This window comes from Ailuropoda melanoleuca, chromosome 14, assembly GCF_002007445.2.
Source record: "Ailuropoda melanoleuca isolate Jingjing chromosome 14, ASM200744v2, whole genome shotgun sequence".
Lineage (NCBI taxonomy): Eukaryota > Metazoa > Chordata > Mammalia > Carnivora > Ursidae > Ailuropoda > Ailuropoda melanoleuca.
Genome location: NC_048231.1, coordinates 24832950 through 24855046, shown reverse-complemented (window position 1 = coordinate 24855046; position 22097 = coordinate 24832950). Strand labels below are relative to the sequence as shown.

Genomic DNA, 22097 nt, shown 5'->3' with positions numbered 1-22097 from the left:
TTGAAAGAGTCAGGACAAGAGCAAGTTCCAATTAAAATGACCTAAGAATCAAATATGTTTTTCTGCTCTAGATGGCGAAGGGGGACAGAAACCACAAGATTATACATCAGATGAGCTAACAAAACAAATCAGGAAAATCTTGGACAGCAGAAGTAGCTCTTCCACAAGAATTCTTTGGAACTGTTGGCACACTGGTGTCTGCTGTCGGGGTCAATTAGAGTGACCAAAATGAACTCTGCTTTTTTTTTTTTTTTTTTTTATGTTTAGCCATCTACAAACTGGATGACCAAGCAGTTTCAAGCTTAACATCTACTTCTGTCCATTTTCTGAAATGCTGGAAGAATGCAAATGTGTTTTTTTAATATCATTTTGAAAACAGTAGAAAACTGAGCTTCCTCATTTGATGATGAAACTGGAAATTATAACACCTTACCAAAGGCCTAACCAAAGGCCAAATATCAAATAAGATATTGGTTATAGTAAATAGTGAGAGTCCCCTATAGCCAAACTGGAGAATACTGATTTATAAAGGAAAGTCAACTCCAAAAATAAAAAAAAAAAAAATCTCTGCTATCTTTAACATTTACATGCTACCTGGGAATTATTTCGATTCACCTCAATTCCATAAGAACCAGCTTACCTTCCTGTGTTGACCTTTAGGATGTGAACTTCTTTCTTCTGACTTTGAGAATTATCATGGCCCCATTGTACAAATGACAGGATCATTACTAAATTGATTCCATGTCTACCATGCCCAGGAGAATTTGCCTGACTTGTGTTCTAACATCAACTATTAAAAAAAAAAATTAAACAAAGACCCCTTTTTATCTTTCACCGTTTACTTTGAAATAAATAGAACAAAACATCATATTTTCAATTGGCACTGGAAGAACTGGCACATAGTCGAGGTGAGTTTTATCAGGATTATGAAACACCAATTTGGGGCATTGTTTCTTTTCTTTTTTAAAAAAAATTCATTTTATTATGATAAGAAAAATGAATAAGACCTCTCTCAACAAAATTTTAAGTGTATCATACTCTATTTTAACTATCGGCAGAAAGTTATACAGCAGATCTCTAGAACTTATTCATCTTGCAGAACGGAAAATTCATGCCCTTTGATTGAACATTATATCTGACATAGGCATTTTCAATGAGGTCAGTGGATCTGATAAAAGCTCAAGTTGCACAGCCTCCTGTGATTGAAGCCTGGCTCCAGTGTTCACTGGCTGTGTGACTTGTGGGCAAGTTCCTTAACCTCTCTATGCCTTACTTACCTCTTCTATAAAAGAATTGTATATGAAGCATATGTATGTGTATATACGTGTTATATAAATGTGTGACAAGTAGAATCAATGCCCAAGAAGTAAATGATATGAAAGTATTTGCTATCATTATTGTTGACTAGCAGCAGAGTTGAAACAATGGTATTCCTGAAGAACATTAAGAAAGGAAAAAGTATAGGAGTCCCTGGGTGGCTCAGTCAGTTAAGTGTCTGCCTTCGGCCCAGGTCCTGCTCCCAGTGTCCTGGGATCGAGCCCTGCATCGGGCTCCCTGCTCAGTGGAGACTCTGCTTCCCCCTCACCCTCCCCCGTTGCTTTTTTTTTTTTTTTTAATTTTTTTTTTTATTTATTTGACAGAGATAGAGACAGCCAGCGAGAGAGGGAACACAAGCAGGGGGAGTGGGAGAGGAAGAAGCAGGCTCAGAGCGGAGGAGCCTGATGTGGGGCTCCATCCCACAACGCCGGGATCACGCCCTGAGCCGAAGGCAGACGCTCAACCGCTGTGCCACCCAGGCGCCCCTCCCCCGTTGCTTTTAATCGCTCTTTCTCTCTGTCAAATAAATAAAAATCTAAAAAAAGAAAAAAAAAAGAAAAGAAGAAGTATAGACAATTGTATTCATCAATTATTCCTCAATAAAGTTGGGCAAAGAAAAGAAAAGAAAATGCAACTGCCCATCCTTGGTTTCCCAGCTCTTCAGCTAAACCTTGTCTGGTTCCAGGACCAAATGGCACTGTCAAATCTCTGACAATTCAGATACATCTAAATACGAAGAAAATAAAATTCATCCATCCTTAATCTCAACAAACTTAATTTTGTGGAATCTAGAACTCCAAATAACACATTAAGTAATATCATACTTAATAAAATGCCCACCGTGTATACCCTCCCTCATATATAATGCGCGCACACACACACACGCACACACGTGGGCACGCACACACACAGGCGCACACACATGCACACACAAACACAATGATTCTCTGTACTGAGATTGCAACTGTTGGTTATTGCACTCTTTCACTCTGGATGTACTTATGTAACTGCAAATAAATTTGTCTAATATTCGTGATCAGAAATAAGTTTTGTGTTTTTAAAACAAGGGTAATTTTAGTATTTCTATTACAAGTGAACACTGTTGAGCCCCCTTGGAGTGGGGAACGCAGGAGTAGCGCACCAATAATATAAATACTGTCTTGAAAAATGATAGTCTGGGATGAACCAAATCTGAAAAAGATTAGTAAGCAAAATAAAACATTTGAACAAGCAGTATTGCTCCTTCAACCCAGACGGGAGGTACTGAACTCAGTCGGGCCTGCGGAGGGATGGCTTCCGAAGGCTCGGGGACTGGAGACACTGAGTGCTGATGACAGATGACTCGGACAAGCATCGTCTCTCCCTTAATCTCACTTCCACCTTGCTGGTAGCTATTGAGACCACCATCTTACAAATAAGGAAACCAGGGTTCAAGGTCACACGGCCAGTCAGCAGCAGCGGTAGAAGGCCGACCACATTTCCTGGCTCTAACCTAAATATCCTTTCACCCTGCCACAGAAGCCCTCGCCTGTCTCTTGCCTTTCCTCAGCCCTCTCATCTCTTTATTCACTGCCTCTCCCTTGCCCCCCCCTTCCAGCCCACCCTGTCCATGCTTTTTGGATGATGCCCCATTTGCAATGAAAAGTAACAGGGGGCACAAAAGCCTCCTATAGCTCCCACACAGAGGGCCTGACGAAGGTAGGGCCAGCGATGCCCGAACACACCAGTCTTCTCACAGACGTGCAGCTGCAGACATGCACACCGACTCTGCAAGGCTCATCCAGCAGCTTCCAGCGCCACTTAGAGCCCTGTGTTAGCGGGCATCTGCGGCCAGCTCCTGCACAGTGAGCGATTCTCTGCGGGCCCCGGGCGGGCCTGCCTTGTAAGCAGAAGAGCCGCCACAGCAGCCCAGGGAAGAATGTGTGTCCTCTGTGGCTCTGGAGGGCATATTGTCAGGTCCCAAAAGACAGGAAGGGAAGAAAGAGCCGCAGAAACGGCGAAGGCAGACCTTCAAGTCTGACCGTGACCGTGTCCAGTCACCCAACCTAGGCACTCGATGCCGACTGCTTTACCCAAGTACAGAACGATGACACCAGTAAAAAAGGCCTTTCACGACTTTCACTGACCCCATGCTTTCCCACATATACCTTCCAGTGTTTCTTTTCCATGTCATTTCTTCTGCAAATTATTGAAACAGGGAAATCAGCACAATGCCCCCGGTCCATACCGTACAGCTTGGTATGCACACGTCCCGTTCATAAAAGACATTTCCTAGTGCTGTGCAAATACTAATCACTCTTGAATTTTGTAAGGTAGGTAGCTAAGGAGTCCTAGCTCACCAGCACTTAAGCAGAGAGGTTCAGATAAGAGAGCAATATAACTGTGGAGGCTTCCCTAGATTGGAAGCTCACAGGTTCCAGAGAACAGGGCTGGGGGGGTGGGGGGGCCTCATCCTGGGAGGGATAAATAAATAAATCCTAGTGCAGGGATAAAGACAGTCCAGTGCACGGCAGGAGCTAATCAATACCAAAAAACTAGCTCCAATCACTGCCTGTTCTTAAAACCTCCATCTGTCTAGTGTCAGATTCTGCTTAGCTTAAGAAAGGCCCATTTCCTCTTCCTTCTGTCCTTGATTTTTCAGGAGGTTCCAGCTTTTGCACTCTCCAGAGCACTGCAATCCACATGCAGTGCTCATGTTAAATAAGGAAGTGGTATTTCTTCTTTGCACGATGCCTCGAAGAAATACCCCTTAAGCGGACCTGGATTCTGATCTTGCCTTCGTCCTGGAAGTTCTGGGATGGGCTTGGAGTATCTCCCTATGGCATCCACCGCCTTTTTCTGGGTGTATCTGGAGCTTCAAGTAACTGCTGCCAAAATGGGAGTGTTCCGCTCCCAAAATTCATTGCTTTAACCCACATTTTAATTCTGTTCATGGGAAAGAGTGCCCATCAGTCACTCAACAGATTAATTCCTTGATTGCTACTATTTGGGAAATCTGCCCATTCCAGCTCACTAACAGCAAGGATTCTGAAAGGGTTAAAAGTGTTTCCTAATTTTCCAATTTAACAAAATGCGTGGACCTTGTATATTTTTTCTCATTACCTCAACTTCTTTAAGTATTAGAGCATAGTATTAACATTATATGAATTAAAATTAATTTATCATACACAAACAAATGTCCCTCAAGTATATATTTTTGGAAAAATTGGGAGAGGCAGTCTCACCTTCAGGGTCAATCTCCCCAACCCCTTCCCCTCACCTGCCCCCGCCGAGTAATTTTCAGCATCTTGTGGAGATTATCTTTCAATGGTTTTCCACGTACAGGTGCTAGAGCCCTAACCCTTCACAAGGACAATCTCACTTCTCGCATGGGAATTTTCTGAAGGTTCTTTTCTTTCAGATGGCTTTCTATTTTCGATAAATCACAGGAGGGGGGTGTGCAGCAAGCTTAGCTTTAACCTCCAAAGTTGTGCAGTGAAACAATGTACAACTTTTATTCTGAAAAAATTATACAGAATATTGTAGAAATATATTAAACAATTAAAATATATCTAACATACACAGAACCCTTTAAAACAGTGTTCTTTTCCATAGCCACTACTTAACATCTCTCAAAATTAGGTGCTTTCATCCTGCGTTAATAATAAAAATGGCTAGACTTTACTGAGCACTTTCTTTGGAGCACAAGTCAATGCATGAATATCTCATGTAATCCTCGGATTACATGACTGCATATAATCGGATTGTTTTCCCCATCATACCATCATAGTAATGATCACAACAACAGTAGCTATGACTGCATGTGATCGGATTGTTGTCCCCATCATATCATCACAGTAATGATCACAACAACAGTAGCTGTGATTTATTTCTTGAGTGCCTACCTATGTGCTAGACACTGCACTTCACATGTCTTCATTTAATCTGTGCAAAAGCGTTATAAAGTTGATTCTCTATTATCCCCATCATGCCAATGAAGAAACTGAGCCTACAGTGGATAAGTCACTGACTCAAGATAAATATCAATACATGTCAGAATTTCAACCCAGACTGGCTTGACTCTAGACTTCTTAACCACTTTGCTCTACTGTCTCAAACAAACACCAAGTACAAATGAAAATCAATGAGTGGGGCTGAAAAAGATTTCCAAGAATAACTGAGCAAATCATTTCTACTTCTTTCTTAGTTTCCCCAACTCAAGCTTTCTATCTCTTTAATAGAGGCTCCTAAATCAAAAGAAACCATCACCCCCCACTGCCGTCTCTCACACTCACACACTCGCACACACACATCATATAATTGTAAGGATATATTACATCAAACAAATACTCATCTAGCTATTGAATAGAATGATGTCAAACCTCCATTCATTTTGCCTCACCGCCAGCCTGCACATCTAGGAGCAGGACCCGAGCACACCTTAAGCCTGGTATATCACACAGGGTATGGGGTGGTAGCCGTTAGTAAGTAAATATCTTCCATTGTTAGAGATGCTTCTCCCTATAAATATCCTCTCATTTAAACTTCCTAAGAATATTCCAGAAGGACTTTTTATTTACAGTTTAGAGATCCAAAAAAATAATGGTCAAATAAATATTTAGAATTAGTTCTTCCTCCAAAACCTGTGCTCTTTCCACTGACAGGCTGCGCTGATGATACTCTCCATTTGCCAACCCCCCAAGAAAGAAAAAACAAAAACCAAACCAACAAACGAAAAAACCCAGTCAGTGTAAATTAGGAACTCCACAAAAAAAGAACCATGCCCTCACTTTAGGGAAACACATAAATTAATGCCAGATCGCATCCACGCTCACAGGTACAGATGTCCTCCACAGACAAGGCTTCATTCCTTCAAAGGCTAAGACCCAAGTTGAAATGAAATGACAGAAACATTTTTGTCACACGTCCTAATTGTGGATGGTATATAATGAAGAAATAACCCTGCAAAATGACCCCAAGTACTGGATCTTTCTTTTCATTCCAGTGAAATGTGGCAAAGGAACTCTGGGCACCATCATCACGATCCCCATAAAGATGCACACTTGTTTCCTGAATTAAAATAAGTAACTGTATTATTGAAATCAATTTCTATAAATTTCAAAATAACTGATACCATAAAAAAAAACTTTATCACCATTGCAAAGGGAGAATTTAACCTTTTATTGTAGAAGAAAATGGAAGTCTTCATCCTGCATCAATCTCCACTGCTAACATTACTGCACTCATCACTATGAATGTCCATGAGGACCAGGGCTTTGAACCAAAGGAAGGGAACAACCATCAATTTGTTCCGAGAAGTGGAGACATGGTAGAATTTTCTAAACTGTTTAAACTGGGACTCAATGGCACTGTCAAACTATTGTTTTCTTTTCTTTGACCACTAAATATAGAGGCCGGTCTTCTCTGGGTAAGTGGCATCCTGTAATGAGCCATGTGAAGCCGCGGGCTTGTCATTCAGAGCACTGCTTGCTCTGTTCTAGAATCCTGGAATACTCCCTGACTGCCGCTGCCCCGACCATCCCCAAACAAATGGGAAACTAATTTGCATAAGCCTCATTTCCATTTTATTCATCCTCTGCCCAAATCTAGACCAGGATGTTTAATATCAACCCACTGCGGGAGGTCACAGGAATTTAAAGGGCATTCCTGGTCAAGGATTAGAAAGCATAGATTCCAGAGTTGAGTTTCTATTTGAAATCCAAAGCTGAAACAAGAGAAAGCCTGTTGCAAGACACAGAGAAAGAAAAACGAAAAGACCAACTAAAATATAAGCAGGGAAGAAACCAGAACCTTCACTGGGCTCCTCTCTCTGTGGATGAGCCAGAAGGCCACCATCAAGGGAGTACCTATGATGGACACCAGCTACTCAACTCGCATTTCCATATTTAGTCTTTTTTTGACTCCCTCATACATTAGAAAAGACCCAGAGGAAAAGAAAATCAAAAGGCAGGTGGTTTTCTCCATGTTAAACATCCTCTACAAGCGGAAGCAAGACTGAAACACAGTAGTTCCTGGATGTAACTCCATTCCCTTCACCCAGGGGACCTCCTTTCTTCTGACCCATAGTCCCTGGATGTAACTCCATTCCCTTCACCCAGGGGACCTCCTTTCTTCTGACCCATAGTCCCTGGCTATAACTCCATTCCCTTCACCCAGGGGACCTCCCTTCTTCTGACACTTCTCTTCCTACAACAGGAACGCGTCCTAATATGTGTAAACAAAAATTCAGGGGTTCACTCAGCACTTGAGTGTTTTCTTCTTGAACATTAAACAGTAAGAGACAAACCGTTAAGTGAAACTCAACTCTCTTGAGGTTTATAAGCCCAATTTTTAGGTGTGTGCATCAAGGTTACTTCCCAAGTAAACGTATAGACACACAACTCACACACAGACACAGGGGCATATAGACCTGAACACAAATGTCTTGAGCAAACATGATCCCATTAAAAGGAGAAAACAAAATTACTTCTGAAAACTCTGCAAAAATCCTGCAACACCAGCAGCACCTTCTCTGGCTCATTAATTCTGGCCTAAATTTGCTACTGTCAGGCAAATCAGGCACACTGTCCAGCAGACACCCACCTGCTATTAGGCTGAATGTGCCTGGCATCTTGACATTCTATTGATTCCAATCCAAGGCTTATGTAAAAAAGGCAGCCTCAGAGTCCAAAAGGAATTTTAGCCACAAATACTTTGGGAGAAATCCAAACAACTAAAAACAGAAAGAAAGACAAGATGCAAATCTAAGTGACAAAATTAAGACAACCCAAACCAGACTGCTGAGCGTTCAAGGACACATCTACAAATGACCCAGGCACCCCCTTTTGAGAAATACTTATTTTAGGAAATTCCAATAGCCTGGGCACTGGATGACCACCCCCTCCTTGTCCAGACTATTGGCGTATAGATTCACAAGAGTATTCATTATTATTCCAATGGTGCTGCTTTTAAGGAAGACCTTGTCAATTCTTGCCCTCTAGATCCCTATACATATTCAGTAAAAATATGCCACACTATAAACATGGTCCTGATAATGACAAAGGATTCAGGTTCTTAAGCTGTTAAGAAAACCCAGAAACTATGTAAAGGGCTTTAAAAGACTGTGTCCTTTAGTCTTCAAAACAGCCCTTTGAGCTAAGAGTTTGATTTCCATTTTACAGATAAAGAATATTGAGGTTCTGAGAGGTAAAGTCATTTTCTCCAGGTAGTTGGAAAAGGAGATACTGGGGAAAAGAGAGCATCAGGATGCATTTGTAAATTTTCTGACACCTCCCAGCCCTTGCCCACCCCCCAAACAACCTACGCCTAAGTAAATGGGGTCTACATCCGATTTCCAAATCCTGGCACTGATAACTTTGGTGGCAGCTGCTTGTCACAGTCAACTATGCATAAACTGGATGGCTCCGGGGGTGCTCTTTAAAACCAGACCAACTCTCTCTTACTTTAGCCAAGAGAAGGCATACATTTCAAAATAAAAGTAAATATATATATTAAAAGAGGGAGAGAGAGAAGGAGAAACCTGTAATCCCACTGAGCAGCATGAATTTCAGCTGGCTCCCACTCCGCCCCTCTGGCCCCCCACGCCCACCAGCCAATGTACTTCAAAGACAGCTCTGGAGGGAGGGGAGCATGAGGTCCATCAGGGCCAGCTGGATGAAGGACCTCGTGCTTAGGGAAGAGGAGAAGAGGAGTAGAGATTAAGTGTAGATGTCAGTCATCTCAAAAAAAGAATTCAAAGTCCTTTCCAAAAGCTGATTTCTATCAGGGCTGCTGGGAGGATCAAAGGATATGAGGTTTCAACTGGAAGGGATGTATTACTGATGCACAGATATTTCCAAGGTTTATAAGATGGTTGCAGGTTTCTGAATGCCAGTCTGGTTTTAAGGAGCAGAGCCAGACATTGAGATTTCAATGAGACTCGATTTACCCTTTTGACCATGACAAGACAGAAGTATTTTACCCTGTAAGAGGGCATCTTTGTGTGACTCTAGCATCCCTTCTGTGAGTTTGTGCGTGTCTATAATTTGAAGCAATACTGTTTTTTGTAAAAGCATACTCCTACATTGAACTGCATAGAGTAAATACGTGAAATAACCAAAAGGTTCCTTAAGAAGGCTTGTTACATTCCCCGATCCTCCTCTGCCCAGCTCTGCGGTGGCATCTATTTTTCCTGCTGGTGTCAGGGGTAGGTGACTCTGCCTGCAAGTCCGGCCAATGCATCCTTCCTGCCGCTCTGCCTCTGATTTACAAGATGACTTCTCAGAGACAGCCACTTAGCCATCTCGGTCTGGGTTTATCATCCGTCAGTTATCATTGTTACTGCTGCCATTATTATTCAAAATGGTTATAGACTTATAAAGATGTTCTCATCTGATAATAATGTTTGCAATATGCTTTTACACTGCCTAGTTAACAAAGTGCGCCTGTGATTTTCAGGCCAGCACAAGTCACAAAATCCGCTGCCTTGAAATGGTTAGCAGCTTTCTGAACGGTTACACATAGAAATGGGTGATTGGGGGGGGGAGGGGAAGGTGTTAATGTATTAAAAAAGAAAGGAAAGAAAAGAAAAAAAAAAAAGACTGGGTATCCTTTTATGCATGGTTGACAACAAAAAAGGCAGCACCCCAGGCAATATTAAAAATATCTGGCTCTTTCCTCCTCAACTCAGAGCTTGACAAACTCTCCAAAGGCAGTGATTGCTATTAGCAAGTCTGTCCTTGACCTTCTCGCTCAAGTCCTGTTGACAGCAGAGGAAGTAGAACGCACACGTTGAAGGCAGGGCCTGGTCCTCGGAGGCTAATAAGCTCACTAATAAAGAGCATACTGCCTAGAAAGCAGAATATCGAAGGGGGGCACAGACGCAGGGAATTAATAAAAATCCATGCACCTCCTTTTTAATAACGGCAACAGTGGGCTTGTGACTAGAATTCTCCTCTTCCGTGATGCACTCAACTCTCCTGAATGTCAACAGGAGTTCTGCAACAGCACTGCAGGAGAAGATGAATTCATAGGTCATTTAAAATGAATCATTTCACTTCCTCTCCTCCGTTTTTACATATACAGACAAAATATAAAAATACATTTTAAAAAATCGATTCAGCTTTGTAGTCTTCTACTCCGACAGCAAATGCAGACATCAGAATTATAAGAGTTGATAGCCTTTGCATAATTATTTAAATGGGGTCACCCACAATGGAATCCCACGGGCCTCCGATTTGCCAACCCAAAATGAAAAATGCAAGTGGCAATGTGTTACAAATCACTCCTTATTTAATTGTGAGATTTGAGCTTCCATTGCTTTTTTTAACAAGAGCATTACAGCTCGTGGACAAGTGTCCTGAGCTATATTTGGAGGAATAACAATATTTAAGATCATGGGCGGAACTGGCATTTCACTTTTTCTGAACAGAAATATGAACCACGCGCTCACGTTGTGACTTTCAGGTCAAGGGTTTGGGGTGGCCATCAGAGCTTTTGCTGCCTTTTGAGCACAGTGTAACCAAGCTCTTAGGACCGGAATGCCTTCGAGGTGCATCTATAAGGCCCTTCCTCCACTACAATAGAATATAGTCACCATCAAGTAAGCAATTGGTTTTAATATGGAGAACTGTAAATCTGAACGAGTTTGATAACAAAAAAGACAAATGGATTGTTAACTTACCCCCAAAAAGGTACAAGCAGTTTGTACTGCCATTGCTTTAGGGATTAGATTCTCAGAAATTGGAAAACACAATCTTTGGCTTTCCTTGAAAGAATGCTAGAGGCAATATGTTGATTATTTTTCAAAGGAGGGAAAGAAGGTGTTGAAAGCTCTTAACAACATTTAAAGTTCTGAGTTTGCAAGCACCAAACACAAAACAATGATAATGTTTCAGCACTTTATAAATGTAAGTCACTCTGTCTACTCTTTGGAGACAATAAATACTTTTAGACAAAGTACAGCATCCCTGCCTCTATGCCCAAATAGAGGAAAACAGCCAAATACTTTAAAGCATCTGAAGATAACCATGGTGATGAAAATACATAGCTCTTGTCCTGAAAGGAAAGTAAGAAAACACATGTAATTAAAATAGCAGTGAATCTGAAAGAAACCCAAAAAACTACGGTTTTGGTCATGAGTTTCTGAGACTGCCACTGACAGCCAGAATTCCAGTAATGGCACAAATTGTAAGGAAAGGAAGACAATTTTAGTTCAAGCTTGGTCACCGGTGAACCCAATGGTAACTCAGTAATCAAAGAAAGTGCAGACGATAAATAAACAAGGTCGTGCATAATCTCTTGAAGACTTAGTGCAATAAGCGTTCTTCCCAATTCTAGAATATACCCTCAATGGAATTTTACAGGCAAGAGGGAAAACAGTGTGGAGGTCCCTTAAAAAGTTAAAAATTGAGTTACCCTATGACCCAGCAATTGCACTACTGGGTATTTACCCCAAAGATACAGACGTAGTGAAGAGAAGGGCCATGTGCACCCCAATGTTCATAGCAGCATTGTCCACAATAGCTAAATCATGGAAGGAGCAGAGATGCCCTTCAACAGAAGAATGGATAAAGAAGAAGTGGTCCATACATACAATGGAATATTAGCTATCAGAAAGAATGATTACACAACATTGGCAGCAACATGGATGGGACTGGAGGAGATTATGCTAAGTGAAATAAGTCGAGCAGAGAAAGACAATTATCATATGGTTTCACTCATTTATGGAACATAAGAAATAGGAAGATCGGTAGGAGAAGGAAGGGAAGAATGAAGGGGAGGTAAACAGAAGGGGGAACGAACCATGAGAGACTGTGGACTCTGGGAAACACACTGAGGGCTTCAGAGGGAAGGGGGGTGGAGGACTAGGATAGGCTGGTGATGGGTATTAAGGAGGGCACATATTGCATGGAGCAGGGTGTTATATGCAAAATGAATCATGGAACATTGCATCAAAAACTGGGGATGTACTGTATGGTGACTAATATAACAAAATAAAAATTAAAAAAAAAAAGGGGGAATTAAGGTTTACTGAACTCCTTAAAAGCTATGTCTCTCCCAAACATCAAGCGAAGCACTTCATGTATATGATTTGCTTTAATCTTCTGGATAGCCCAGCCAAGGACATAGTATGAGCACCTCTTTACAGATGAACAATTTGACACTAGTAAATGAAGGCGCTGAGCACTGGAAGTAGGGCTAGAAGGTGGCTGAGGTGAAACAAAAGCAGGCCCCATTCTGCCTCCCTTGTGCACACAGTCACTGGGGCTGGGCATTCCTGCTGTGGTTGGCTCCTGCAACAGTCCTTCGCCGCAGGGGTAGGACAGTCCAAGGCAGGGTTTTCAATACTTGTTGTAAGCATTGTTGGTTGGCGATCTCAGGAATCCAAACTGTTCCTCTCCCATAATCCAGTTAGCAGCCCTTTGGATGGGATTTCGACTGGGGAGGCCTGTGTGCCTGTCCCAAAGCAGAAAACTATCTCATTTCCTTAGTTCCAACCTAACCTATACTTAACAAAAATGGTGAGTCAATTTGTGGATGCCCATCTTTTCTTTCTTGAGCTGCAGAAACCCTTAATCCATTCTAAAACAATGTTTTGAGGAAGAGACGGAAGTACTAGTAGATATTGTGTGAGTTTGAAGAAATATTTATGTAAGACCTTAATCAGATTGCCATCAGCTCCAGTAAATGAGAAATGGGGTTGTAAGTCACAAAGTCCCTTGCTCCACCCACCCATACTCCACTCCAAGGCATCCAGGAGTATCAGATTTACACACACAATATTTACCTACAGTATAACATTGGGCCCGTTTCACACACAAGGATTGTGTGGGATGATCTGGGTCCAGGTTTCAAGATCTCAGCGAGATGGCAAAAGCCCAGGAGCAAAGGTTGGGAATTAACCACCTTCAGGGTGATGATAAGACTGGGTCCAGCCAGCTGAACTATTTCCTTGGCAATCACAACCACCCATTACATGCTCTGTGCTTATATCTGCCATTTTCACAAGACAAGTGCACCCACTAAGTACATAGAAAATCACATCTAAAAGCCAAAGGGAAAATATTTGCTTACCCAATGACTATAGGCCTTTCCTGCTGAGTCAATCTATAATCAGGTGGGCAGTACCCAGAGATCAATTTTAGTGGAAATGAATCTTAGTGGTGTTGGCAATGACCTGGTCTCCTCTTGAACGATGGCCAATGCCTTTGTTAATGACCCCGCCCAGTTATGTCCTGGGTAAATTTTTTCCAAAGGCGAGTAAAAAGATGCAATTCAATGACAGTGGAAAATACTCCATTTGGAAGAATAACTATCTGGGAAGACAACAAATCGGTCAACGGGGAGGTCTTACATTCATAAGCCTCGCATCAAAATAGAGCCTTGTAATTTAGGAGAAGGTGGTTGTACCCACATGAGAGGCCTTGGAACAAATTTCCACATGAAGTGATGGCTTAATAGAAGCCATGTGGCTAAATTCTTTTGCACTCTAAAAAACCCTTCAATTTATTTAAGAAATAAAAGTGAATGCAACACTGGCAAAATGCAGCATAGAGCATGAAAATGAATAAAAGATAAAAAAAGGCATCTTCAAATTTCTTTCTAATATAACGCTCCTCAAAAGGATCAAGATACAAGTTAACAGGCAGCACCAAAGCCTCCACACACCTCTTTTTGTATCAGGATCCTTTCTGACCTCTCAGTACTGACAGTTGTGAAAGAAGCAAGACTGCCTTGAATTTCTATAGCATCAAAGGTTGCCAGGTAAAATAAAATAAGATACAAACAGAACATAGGACATATGTATGCCAAAAGAAAAAAAAAATCACTGTGTATCAAGAATTCAAATTTAACTGGGCATCCTGTATTTTTATTTATTAAATCTATTAATCTTATGATCAAGCAGTCATGAGCAAATTTTGAATGAACTGTTTTTGAGCTGGTGAATGGTGCAACCAGAGGTCCTTAATCACTAGTGTGCTTTGTGGTTTCCTGTGAAGCTCTTTGAAAATGCTGACTCCTGAGACTTTTCCCTACAGAGTCATTCTCTAACTGGCCAAACAGCACTACGTTTACCTGCTCCCAGGTGAGTCCTGATGCACACACATTTGAGAATGACTGTTTTAACCCAGACTAATAAAAAGAAATGAGGAAGACACAATAAGCTTGATTTCTCTTGGGGCGCCTGGGTGGCATAGCGGTTAAGCGTCTGCCTTCGGCTCAGGGCGTGATCCCGGTGTTATGGGATCGAGCCCCACATCAGGCTCCTCCGCTATGAGCCTGCTTCTTCCTCTCCCACTCCCCCTGCTTGTGTTCCCTCTCTCGCTTGCTGTCTCTATCTCTGTCGAATAAATAAATAAAATCTTTAAAAAAAAAATAAGCTTGATTTCTCTGATGGTTCAAATCACTCCATTAAGCCTTTAGAGGTGGGTCAGACATCTGAAATCGTAAGACAGTTTTAACTCGAAAATGTCAAAAAGAGCTCATGGAAGCCCAAATATTGCTTAGGAAAATATCAGCATGGACCTCTTCTTCACTACCCAGATGAAGACGCTGAAGGAAAAATCACTCACTTTAAATTAGCAATCCAGAAGCACAACCAAGAATAGTATCTCTGACACCTGATGCCAGAATTCACCCCATGCTGTCATTTCTAAACAATTCCTCCTTCCATCCTTTCTGGAACAGCTGGAAGAGTTGGCACGCCCAACAGAAGGAGCTGAGATATTTTTCTATCCTTAGCTAATGTGTAAACTCCTTAGCTACAAACTATCTGTCCAATCACAATATAACATAAAGAAATCCACATTTGAATCAGGAATTATCTCAACAGATGTAAGCTGTTTCTTCATTGTATCAGTAAATGTTAACATAGCATTAACAGTGAGTAAAGAAAAACCTAATTGCACTTCACTGAATAGAAAACTCAATTACTTTTTGCTTCCACGGACATGAGGGGTGTGTGTGTGTGTGTGTGTGTGTGTGTGTGTGTGTGTTGTGTCTGTGGTAAGATGGTGGAGGAGAAAGTATTTCCTTTTCTTACTACTGGCAGAATTTCTTTCCTGTGATATTCTGGCCATTTACTACAACTACCCAACACCCCTCCATTTACAATTAATGAGAACTCACCTTGCATGGAGGCCGTGTTTGACAATTCTGGGTGGCTAACCACGGAGTTCAAAATGTCTTAAGACATGACCAGCCATGGAAAGATGTTAACATAAACCTATGGCTAAGCAGTTGTAAGAGTGGAGAGCTGGAAGCTACAACTGCAGCATGGCCAATGGGCAACAGATGTTCAGTGGAGTGGAAAGTGGGGACAAAAGCTCTCTCTTGAGAGTTACTCAGACCTCAGTTCAAGTCCAAGTTCCACCCTGACTGACTATGAGACCTGGAGCGGGTTATTCAAACCCTCTGAACCCCTTCATCATCTGTAAAATGTAAATAATTGCATCTAGCTAAAGATGTTAGTGTTTTAGCTAAAAAAATCCCACCAGGAGGATTACTTACATTAATAGGTGTGAAGTACCTACCGCAGGCCAGGGCACAGGGCCCATGACACGGTGAGAATGAAAAGCACGAGTGTGTGTCTCTGTGGGCCCGTTGGGTCACCCTGTACGAGCTCGTACTAAGGTACGAACCAGCTCTGTGCCCGGCTAAGTGCAGAACCAATGAGCAATAAAAGGATATCAAGACCTATTCACTGTCCACAGACAACCGTCTTATAATCACTTAACCAATACAAACTTCATAACCCCTGCCATGAACATCGGGCCTGATGAATTAATGCCGATAATACAAAAATGCCAAGACATGCTTCCTTGGCTCCTCAGGTCTCCGTTAAGGAGGTGACCCCGTACCCGCATGAGAAGGAAACGAACGTGACGCCAGTTAAATACCACCAAAGGACAACATACAAGTACAAATGATAGTTGATGAATAGCTGATGGATAGAGGGAGAAGTGGTATAACCAGTAAGTCCTATGAGCTCAGGGGAAAAGGGAACAGCCATAGTTGAAGCAGTCGGGAATTCTTCCTGGAAGATAAGCCACTTGAGACCGGCCTTGAAAGAGAAGTGGGATTTAGATAAGCAGAGAAGAGGAAATCCTTGGTTTCTGATACAAGTAAAGCTGCAGAAATGAGAAAACGCAGGGCTAAGTGATGACTTATTGCTAGATAGTCGTTATCCAGGTCATTTGCAGCACTGAATGCCAGGCACAAAAGTTGGACCATTGCTATTCAGGCCTGTGCTTCTCAAGATTTTAGTGTTTGTTCTCAGCACCATACAAATGTCAGATAATCACAGTGACCATTTTCAAGGCTCCACCCAAAAATATTTGGGGTTGCTTAGAAAAGATTGGCTGTAGAGTATCTACAATCTTAGTAAGCTGGCACTAGCACCTCCCTCCCTCAACACACACACACATTTCCATTTCATGGACTACAAAACACTGGTGTCCCTTGACCAATGGTTTATACCATGGGAAGCAGGAGCCACGAAGAGCTTTGGAAAAACCCAATTAAGAGACACCTGATAGAGGAAGAAGGTGCTAACTGTATCCTTCAGATGTCAAATGCAGAGTCAGAGAAGAGTCCTACTACAGCTCTGCCTCAGGGCCTTGCCTCAGCCCACATTGTTACTCCACCATCTTGTTACTCGCTTCCCATTCCACCGTGGTAAGAAATTTAATGAAGCACCAGGCAAATAATGATTATCTTTGATTCCCTTTTTCTGGCATCAATCTTTGGTATAGCCTTTGGACATGTCAGTGGAAGGGACAAGCTCAGAGTTTAGACAAACTATTTCTTCCTTCTTACGCCCACATCAAACAACCCATCCACTGGGTTACACTCTTCAAGGGCCAATTAGGCACCATCAAATGAAAATGCCATAGTATGCACTGTCCAGCCCCCTAATAATTTAATATTCTCCCTATCCCATAACATTCCTTTTGCTTATAGTTTGTAAAAGTTTCTGAAACCAACATATGAGTGTGATAATTTCCATTGTAAAAGGAATTCTAGAATATAAAAATATTATAGCAGATCCAAATATAAAAACATTATAGCCAACCTTGAACTAATACCATGGTGACTGTTAAAATGATGTACTTTTCTAAACAACAACAGCAACAAGAAACATTAGCAGATAGCATGCCATACTGAAATAAAGTATATCCATTTTAAACCACTTGGGCTTGAGAAAAAGAGATGAAGAAAAGCTCTGGGTTCCAAATCCCTAGGATGTCACCAGGGCCCACGATACACCACTACCACCTTATGCCACCCAAACACAACACACTGAGAAACCTGAACAGACACTTTCTTAAGAGATATATCTACAAACACTTGAAGAAATAAGGCTTTAAAATCTAAATCTTGACTCAGTATAGAGTGCAATGGAAAAAAATTTTAAAAGTAAAATGGAATATATTAAGCTACCAGCGTTGTTTTCAAAGAAATAATGAGAATTTAAGGGAAAACACAAACATAAAGAATTCATTAAAACCATACAATTCACTCCTTGCTCTTTCATTAAGAGTACAAGTTAAAGCACATCCATTCAATGTTTTAAAAAATAATTGACCTCTAAATGTGAATTCATTTAGCTGCTTCCAGTGCTGTGGTCCCTTTGAGGTAAGGAAGTACAACAATGAATCCTAACACCTAAAATGAAAAAGGAGTTGAATTATTACATGTTCAATTTTCACATCTACTGAGTTATTTACAATAACCTCACATAGATTCTAATCTAGAGTTGAAATGTGAAACCTATGAAAACCAAGGGCTTTCACTTTTAATGGTCAATGCAAAGTTGGCAAAAGAACAAGAGAATATCTTTAAAGGAGCCAAGGTATAATTTATGTGTTAAAGTGACAACTCTCCCCTCTTGGACGACGGCTGTCAATACCGGAAGCTGGAGAAGGGGGGATGGTGGAGATAAAGAGTCTTATTTGGTGTAAAGGCAGCTTGTCACGTCCTGAGCTTGATTTTTTTCTCATGTTGAAAGACGATATGCCCATTTGGAGAAAGCCTGTTTGAAGAATACTGTGGTAGATGAAATGGACATACCAACATTTTATAAAAGCCACTAAGATTCACTGTCACATTTAATTAGCATGATCCCCAAATGGTACTGACTGAAACTTTTAAGAGAAAACATCTTGGTAAGGATAGCATTTGTGATCATTTTTATTGCTAGTACAAAATCCCTCCAAAAGCACAGAAAAAGAATACTTTCAGAACATCACTTAACAATTGGTATTCTGCCATTGGCTCATCAGTGTTTAGCAAGAGAAATGTATTTTTCAGTAGCTCTGATATAACCAAAACAAACCATGGTAACCAAAGGGCTTGGGGACAAAATAAACCTCATCTGAAATTCTTAAAACACATTTCCTACTGTGACTGTCTGCAGATTTTATTAGAACTCTCAAGTGCCCTCCCAATGTCCTGGCTCCTCATATCTCCTTGTCTCTACCATCCCTCCCTAAGGGCCCCTTCGAATGCCTCCAGTGCGGTGTTGGGTACAGAAAATGATCTCTTGCCCATGCTGTCCTGGCCCTGCCCTGGTTCGACAGTCCTGGCACGGAGGACTCCATGCTGGGTTCTGCACTCCTGCTTGTTACTTGTGCCATTTTCTGGTCAGCCCAGGGAACCAGGGGAGCTCACATTTCCCCTTCACCCCACCCCAGGCTAGAAAAAGGAAACCTGTATTGACACTGGATAGCCTTAACAATAGATGGTCAGCTGCCAAGGATGTGTGGTAATAATGACAGAGCTGCTGTAGGCAGAGCTCTTTTCTTTCTAGAAATCCCAAAGTAGAGCTCAAAGCCAAAACGGTAATCGCCAGTACTGGCTAAGGTGCCCTCTTTCTGGCCCACGGAGTCTTCTCCAGTTTGCTACAGGCCCCAGAGGTCCATCATTATACAGTCCTTCTGTTTCAGCAAAGGAGTGCTGTTGCCAGGAAATTACTGTTAAAATGTTAACTATTTCTCATGAAAGCGTTTACTGATGAGTTTGCATTATAGTTGCAATTTTATAAAAGACAGACTGACCTGCAAATCTGTAACAGAATTATGAGGCAGGGGGAAGTGGCTAAAATACTCCAGGCACTTACATACCATGTCCGTGAAACTCTGAAGTCGATAAAGGTTGCTCCATCTTACAGGCCATGAAACTAGGTTTCAAAAGATTATAGGAGAAAGGTAAGTATCCCAAGAATAAGAGGAGAGTGCAGCCAAGGTGAGGGTCCACAAGGCGGTGTCCTCATTCATGGCGAGGCAGGGGAGGCAGGATTGGGACCTCGGGCCCCAGACAAGGTTCACGGAAATTTAGAAGAAAAGACAAAAGAAACAGCGGGTAAACTGAGTGTGAAGTTCAATCATCATGTTTCTGTGCCCCTCTGCTCCAGAACTGCTCCAAGCTTCCCAAATGTAAGCATGTGGTTAAGGAAAATCCCCACTTCCCTTATACATAATGCCAGGAAAGTTAAATTAATTAGGAGATACACTTAGCAATGACCATTATCTTGGTATATTAGTGCTTCACACATGGTCATTAAGGTTTTACAATCATCTTTTAATTTCAGTGTTCATTCGTACAATAGCCCTTTTGATCGTCCAAGCAGGGAGCTCCTACTCAGTGAGAAACTGAGTGACTTGCCCAGGACAGAGGGAGAACAAAGCCCTGTGCCTGGACCCACGGGCTGTGTTCTTCCTCCAGCACTGCCTTCTCCCAAGTCAACACGGTTCTGCTTTCACTACCTCATCTTTATTTGTCCCATTATTAAACAAGGAAGGGGCCAAATTCTCAAGGGACCAACCACAAGAAGAACAGAGATGACTAATTTCCAAATAAGTGGTAAGACTCCTTGCTTAGGGGCTCTGTACAAGCCTTCCGTAACGCACCTGCTGGGGGAGTGTAAACCATGCCGTTCATAGAAGTTAATCACGCTAAGTATTCCCCTGATCTCTACAGGAAAACAAAACTCACACCATCAAGTTATTTACCTTGTGCTAGGCTCCCTTCTAGGCCCTTTCCAGATACTAACTCATTCAACGCTTACAAAAACTCCACAATAGCTACTGTAATTATCTGCATCGTGCAGGGCAGGATACTGAGGCAGCGTGATAAAGGAACTTGTCCAGTGTCCTACATAAGCAAATGGCAGAGCTGAGGTCTGAGTTCAGACAGTCTGGCTCCAGAATTCATGCTCTTAATCCATACAATATGGCCAGAGGGCAAACACACACAGGGCATACAGAGACAGCGCCCGTTTTCCTAGAAAGCTCCATTTTTGTCTACCAGGAACCGTATGGAAGGAAGCTTAGAGGTTCTAAATCTTTTCGGAGTTTCTGTTATGTGCAGGCACCATGCCAGTGATGGGAAAACTGTGATGTTCACAGCACGCCCAGGTGCCCACAGAGTTCTGAGTGGACATGCCAATGTGTCGGCTGAACTAGGATGATTCGACCACTTCTGTAAAGCTCGAATCCAAAATCCTGCTCTTGATTCATGGATGTATTTGCACACACCTTCCCCAGCCCAGCTGCTCTGAGGAGAGGAAAAAAAAAAAAAAAAGACCTCTGAGCACAAGCCTAGTCACATCTTTCATTTAAGTAAGTTCCAATAGATGTGTCCTTCCGCCAACTTTCAAAGACACTGGTTGAGTCATGAAAAGCTCTGTGTGACCTGTGGAAACTATTTTCATTACTTTTTAGTCACAACACAAATATTAGTACTGTTTGAGAGTCCTGCACTGTATTACCCTTCATCTGGCAGAAACGGACTGTTTTTTTCATCATGACTAATTCACAAACGAGCAAACTGAAAAGTTTTTACGCTTGCTTCATTCCCGGGAAGCTGATACATGGAAGGGATATGTTCCCTTTTATTCATGCCAAAGATTTGCTAGGACCCAATACTGAAATTATTTTTCAGCCACCAGATGACATTTTCTTTTGCTGCAACTAGGCCAGGAATATAAATCCTGTGTATTCTACCATACATATTTGGATCAACTACTGAATAATACCAAATACTGCATTTTCCAAAATGCTTTCACCAAAATAGAAGCAGAAATTTTCATCTTTCTTACACACACACTCACAGAGTGGTAAGAATGGCTCCTTTAGGATTAGCCTTGAGAATTTACGAAGTGTTATCTTACAGGCTGAAAAATCAAGATGATTCCCTGGATTCCTTTACAAAGCCATTTTATTCTTGGAGAGCAAAGGCTGATTTCAGTCTTGAATGGAGTAAAAGTCTGTTACATTTTTCTCTCAATGAAACTTTCCCTTGTAAGTTTCTACAATCAGAGCCAGTCATCATCCACTGAATACCATCTCCGCTGACCCATGCATGCGTGGCTTGTCAGGGTACTCAGTCCATGACGCTGACTTTTCCCCCTGTAACACATCTAGGAACTATTGTTGGCTCATGTGCCCTCTGTAAGCCCTTCAACCAGAGGGAATTAGTCAAATGCCAATATGGAAGTAGATCTCTATCCAATTTTACCTTCCCTTGTCCTCCAATCTCCACTGTATCAACAATCAGGATACTTCATCAGAAAACTACTGGCACAGAAGCGTTTGTAAATTTCCCTCCATTTGTGGTTTTCCTACTCTGGTTCACTTGTCAGCATGGCCTAGATTTGGCAGAGGGCAAAGGCCCATCTTTCCTATTCTAACGGTTGGGGGTGGAGGAAAATCTTACAAAGATTGGTGCATTTTGCTTATTCATCCTCTATTAAAAGCACTCCACAAGCAGTGAAGTTTCTGTCTGGAGGATTAACAAAG

General features: G+C 41.8%; 1 protein-coding gene across 3 annotated transcripts in view; it reads right to left on the bottom strand.

Moving 5' to 3' along the window:
- FLRT2 (fibronectin leucine rich transmembrane protein 2) overlaps positions 1 to 22097 on the bottom strand; it is a 97420-nt gene that overhangs the window by 40379 nt on the left and 34944 nt on the right. The window lies entirely within an intron of this gene.